We start from the raw sequence: 6,000 nt of genomic DNA on the forward strand, positions 1-6,000 counted from the left end.
TTTCTTGTTGGTGCTACATCTGTGAACAAAGGTTGAAATAAAATCTCATTGGTAGTTTCTGTTGCACATCTGACCTCAAAAGTGAGCTGATTCACTAGATAAGCTTTAAAAAAAATGTCCTGAAATAAAAGTCTCTGATATCAAGTCTAAACATAAGCAGACAAACAAATGAAAGTGAAATATTGGTTGTTTAGCTAATATGCTTGTTTATTCCAGGAAAAGATCGTGGACCTCCTTGTCCATGTGTGTGCTGACCTGCCTGGGTCATCCTCTCTGTCCAAAATCTGTGAAAAGCAGGTGAAGAAGATGATTCCACTGGTGATCAAGATGGTTACTACTTTCATTGTAAGTAGCAGGCTGTGGTGTTTGCTTTCTGTGTGTTTCAGATGACTGTCAGTAGTCTATTGTCAACAAAAAATGTCACTTTGTTTGTAGCAGCCTGAAAACGTCTGTGAAACCCTGAAGGCCTGCGACTCCAGCAAAATGTACAAGCCTCTCAGCTACTATGCCAGGACTCCTGAGGCAGATATAACTGAAAATGTCAGTTAAGTACCACAAAATGAAAGGAAACATTAGAAAAAAACTAAATTATCTGAGGAAAGGTTTTGTGCTTAACTCCTTCTGCTGTTTCTGTTAATTAGAAGCTCATCCAGTGTACTATGTGCGAAACCATCATCAGGACAGTGGAGGGTTTGCTGCCGAAAGACAGGACTGAAGTAAGTCTTGCAGTAAAGGAACAACTGTCCACATGAATAAACACAAGATGTCACAGACAGCATTTCCAGCTGTGTGGAATCTAAGTGAGCTTTACGTGTCATTCTGCAGGAGACTGTGGCTGAGGCACTAAAAAAGGCCTGTCATATTCTTCCCCACGGCCTTCGAAAAGTGTGTGATGCGATATTTGGGAAGTACTTCAAGCAGGTAGTGGATTTACTCCTGGAAGAAGCTGCACCAACGGTCATATGCATTGCTATCCGCATGTGTAAACTGCATAGGGAAGCTTTTGTGGGTGAGTCAACACAGTTCTCGCTCATGGAAATTGTCATTTTCTTTAATAATGTCATAATGCATATTTTTTTTAAGTAACTGGTCATTTTGTCTTCTCATTATCAGAAAAATGTGAGGCCTGCTCACCACCGTTCTCTGGCGTCCATGATGATGCCCTCAGAATGTTTGCTTCATCCAACTAGGGTAAAGTACATTATAATGATACAAAACAGAGCAGCAACCATGTGTGGTTTGAAGAAGATATGATAATGCAAATAATAAAACACACAACACTATTTAACATATAAGCGCATTATATAACATATCTCCATACTTCTCTTTTCAGGGTAGGACCAAGACTGTGAGCTGGTTCATGATGACCCCACTGATGATCCAAGTCTTTCTACAAGTCAGAAAAACTCTGTCTTGTTATTTTATGCCCCCAGAAGCTGCCCCTGAGTAATTATCTTGATGTGTTTTATGTTATGATTTTGCATTGTACCCATGTAGCCTACATGGAGGAAATAATACCTGACAAAATATGGAGAAGAAGAAAATCTCAAACTGAAATCAAATAAATGTTGAAATCATACTGTAATCAACAAAGTCAGGACAAAATAAACTTTTGACAAAAATCCTCTGTGCTTTACATTTTTTTCTGCCAATCTATTTTATTATATTACACATATATATATGGGTTTTTACAGTTTCATTAGATATAATTAAGACAAGATAAAACAGTAAACTTGTCAGACCATGAATCTCTCATTTTTGTTGATTTTTTTTTTTTAATTAAAAACTCTCAACTACTATGAAAACACCTGCATAGATTCATTTGAGCTTCACTTTAACTGAGACGATCTTTATATCTATTGTGTAAATGTACTTTATGCAACACAACATAGTGTAATGAATGTGTCTGCATTAGATCATTTGGCAACTGTGTCTATTTAGAAAATTATAAGAAAAGATCCATGTTGAACCAGATTCCACAGTCCAAATCAGTGGTCAGGGACACTTTCTAACTTAAGTGCAGAAACTAAGAAACCCAGTTATAACTAGACCCCATTTTCTAATGTGATCACATCAGATGTGTCACCTGACTAACAACAACATCACAGAGGAAGACCTGCCAAACATACAGAAAGTGGACTTGATTTCAATACAAAATCACAAAGAATCAACACCTATTACTGTACTTTACAGTGACAAATCACAAGTGTACTTTGATGTCAAAATGCATACCTGCTATGCAGAAAGTGCACAGATTGCCATGTCAGTATCAGTACAAACACCCATACTCAAACTGTCTTCATTTTGGTCTCAACTACACACCTGTAAAGTTTTGTGGCAATATGTTGCATTGTTGTGACATTATTGTGTTGAAAAATGTGTCCACTGACAGTGATATTGCTTCTTTGTTGTTCAAATACTAGATGTGTGTGTATAGTGTTATAATAATAATAATCATTTTTAGGCAAGCCCTTGGACCAGACAAATTACCTCTGTCTGGGGATGTCAAAGTGTGTACTGCTGCTTATGACAGTAAAAGATCAAAGATGTAACCTGTATAATCCTAAAATCTACCCTAAAACATGCTGGGAGTGTATGTTTGGATTGAAGGGACGGTGACCTCCTGTTCCTGAAACAACGGAGGCTGGTACCCCAGAGAACACTGGAAGGAGGATAAACCAGAAGAGGCATTAGTCAGGGAGTCATGTGCATACTCTGCCCACTGCAATTGAGAACTCTGGAAGGAGGGGTTTTCTGAGGAGATGGCAGGGAAGGAGAGTCTCCATCTTCTGACTGACCCACTCTACCTGGCCACTGGACTACAGGTGAAAACCTGAGGTTAAGCTGGCTGCGGCCAGAGAGCAGTACAGAAAGTCTTCCACACTTGTGGGGTGAACTGAAAGCCTCTGGCAGAATCAATGTCTGTAGGGATACAATGCAAGCAGAAAACTTGACTAAACATAATGTCAGCAGTTTCTTTGGCGGATGAGAGTTGGGGAATGGCTATGACGAGCAGATTTGGGAAAGCGGTCAAGTGGTGTTACCATTGGATGGAGACGGGCTGTTGACCAAGTCTAGCTATGTGGGACCACGGTCGTTAAGGATGAGGAAGAAGTTGTTGGAGACCAGACCTGGGTTAGTTGCAGGTCTTGTTGTGGGCACAGGCTGTATGAAAGATGGTCTCTGGCTCTCTGGGGGTGTCTTCGGTGAAAAACTGTCTGGAGAATATTAAGGGAACCAGATCCGTATGTCAGGACAAAGATGAATTGTCCGAATAGTAGGGCCCACCAATCTTGGTGAGAGTTTAGTCTCTTGGTAGGGTAAAAGGGTGAACACAGAATAAATATGCAAGGTATGAAGACTGGAGAAGGACTCAGGGGGAAGGGGAGAAGGAGAAGAGATTGACTGAAAACTAAGGCTTAAGCTACGGGGACAAAAATTTGTGGTGTTTCATGCTGTTTGATGTCTCCAGGAACACATTTTGCGATGATTAAACACACAGACAAAATGACTCAAGATGAAAACAATACCAGCCATACTGCCATGGCTGGTAATCTTTATTACTCAACAAAGAGAAAATCCCCAGTGCCAGCATTCCACAAAAGTCAGTCACATAATAGACAAACTAAGCTGGTTGTGGAGACTCCGTTCATGACACACTTACACAGAATAAAGTAATAAGTATCCACAAAGAAGGAAGCAGCAGGTGACACAAAGAAATCGCAAGCAGGTGGTTGGAGATGTTAAAGCACAGAGTTTCTCTGACAGAAAAGGAACAAAAAAAGAAGTGAAAATAAAAGAATAAGCCGAAGGGTTTAATTTTCCCAATGAGGATGCAAGTATTCCAGCAGATCACAAAAGCAGCCTCAAAATAATAATCAGCATAATAATAGATTTTATTTGTAAAGCACTTTACATTGTACAGCAATCTCCAAGTGCTAAGAATAAAATGATCAGAACCGACTGGGCTCAAAAGAAAGTGGGAAAGTATAGGCAGAGTTACAGAGGCAAAGGGCATATATCACTATGTGCCAAGGCAGGCGGCAGGTGCAGAGCATATCCTCCTGGTTTATCTGGTTTAGTCTGTTTCCCTTCAATCTTTGGCACAGAACTGCATGATTAAGATTTCCTTCAAAACAGAAATGGAAGTTCGATGAATAAAGAGAGTGCATTCTTTGGTCAGATGAGACTAAAATAAATTTTTCGGGGTCAGATGGGGCCCAGCATGTTTGGCATGAACCTGGCCAGCACTACCATAGTGAATGTATAGCCACGACAGTGAAGCAAAGAGGTCGGGATTGTGACAAGGCACAAAGGCATAAGACACAGGTGAGATGACATTCCCCTTCAATCCAGGAGAAGCTACCTGAAAAAGCCCAGACACTAAATTCAGAGAAACCAGGTGAAGACCTTCCAAGATAGTTGCTGTGAAGAGAGGATGCTGGGGTCACAGGGTAACTGTGTGGTTCAATATGTGACCACATGTAATGTGCTGCTGGAGTACTTCTGAAATGACATCTCTTGCTTTCACCTTATTTTGTGTTTTCCATTTGATGCCAGCCTCTGATTGGTTAACAGTGGTGTGACGGTTCTTAAAAATACATTTTGAATGAACATTAAACAGGCTGTATACTACATTAAACAGGTTGTTTAATGTAGTAATGGCCAAGAATCATCACTCATTAATGTATCTAAAGCATGGAAACAACCAAGAATTAGGCACTTAACTAAATTTAGGGTGATGATTTTCTTTATTATGTAACCTTAGATCCATTTTGAGGATGTTGCGAGGGGTGCACTGAAGTATTTGAATTCCTTCAAGATCTGCTTTCAAAAAAGCAAATCTGGGTCAGTGTAAAAATTCAACATAAAAAGTGCATGTTCTTTTGAACAGGTCAAAACTGAAACACAGTTGAGATATTTGAAGCACTTTCTATGATCTGTGCTTCATTGCTTTGAATATCTTTAGACCTTCTTCCTGTCAGTTAAAGCACACTGTTTACAAAAGCGTAAGCATAGATGAGCATCTCATGGGCAGTTTCTGTTGCATATCTGACCTCAAAGATCTTCTTTTGTCTGACCAGAAGAGTGCACTGATTCAATAAATAAACTATATAACATTCTTAAAGATTGTCACAACTTGAAAAAAATCAGTTTGAGGAAATAAAAGTCTTTGACATAAAGTCTCATCATAACCAAATAAACAATGCTCTATAACGAAGAATATAGTGTTTAGCTAATGTTTGTTCATTCCGGGAAAAAATTGTGGATCTCTTGTACATGTGTGTGCTGATGTCACAGGGTGTCAGAGACCCAGCTGCAGACAGAAAATACAACAGACCAGGATTACAATTTAAAGAGTTCATCACACAAAAGTTAGTCTTAGAAAATGGATGTGCAGGGAACTGGTGAGTGGGGATGACGGATTGAGGAAGGGACTGAGAGGTTGGGAAGTAAACAACAGAAACTTAACGGGAAGAAACAAACTGAAGTATGGGCATAAGGAAGACAATGGTGACCTCTGGGGGGGAACTGAGAAAACTACAAACAAGGGAGCTTCATTGTGGAAGGAAACCGGATGTGAGATCATGGCTCAAGGACATTTGTTGCAATGATTTCTAACTGTGGGGCCTGTATGTTACAATAAGTCTGAACTGTTGGGTGTTGCACAGTGGCATAGTGGTTAGCACTTTTGCCTTGCAGCTAGAAGATTTCCGGTTCACGTCCTGGCCTTCCCGGGATCTTTCTGCATGGAGTTTGCATGTTCTCCCTGTGCATACGTGGGTTTTCTCCGGGTACTCTGGCTTCCTCCCACAGTCCAAAAACATGCTGAGGTAACTCATAATACATAGATTCTTTTACTAACTGCTTATTTTGACTTTTAATTGACAGAGAAAATGTGAGAGCCTCTCACCACCGTTCTCCAGGGTCCATGATGATACATCTTGGTATGGCTGTGGGCATAGTGTAGCTTTTTTTTCTGTGCTGTGTGTGTGTTTC

At 40.1% G+C, this 6,000-nt stretch overlaps 2 long non-coding RNA genes across 2 annotated transcripts; both read left to right on the forward strand.

Moving 5' to 3' along the window:
- The first annotated feature begins 223 nt into the window (after positions 1-223).
- Positions 224-717, forward strand: LOC111570738 (uncharacterized). The gene is made up of 3 exons (XR_008604534.1): positions 224-345; positions 436-540; positions 642-717. It is a non-coding gene; the product is annotated as an uncharacterized LOC111570738 (long non-coding RNA).
- A 114-nt stretch (positions 718-831) lies between these two features.
- LOC129350888 (uncharacterized) lies at positions 832-1,527 on the forward strand. The gene is made up of 3 exons (XR_008604464.1): positions 832-1,009; positions 1,114-1,191; positions 1,334-1,527. It is a non-coding gene; the product is annotated as an uncharacterized LOC129350888 (long non-coding RNA).
- Positions 1,528-6,000: the final 4,473 nt, after the last annotated feature.

The sequence above is a fragment of the Amphiprion ocellaris genome, chromosome 17, assembly GCF_022539595.1.
Source record: "Amphiprion ocellaris isolate individual 3 ecotype Okinawa chromosome 17, ASM2253959v1, whole genome shotgun sequence".
Lineage (NCBI taxonomy): Eukaryota > Metazoa > Chordata > Actinopteri > Pomacentridae > Amphiprion > Amphiprion ocellaris.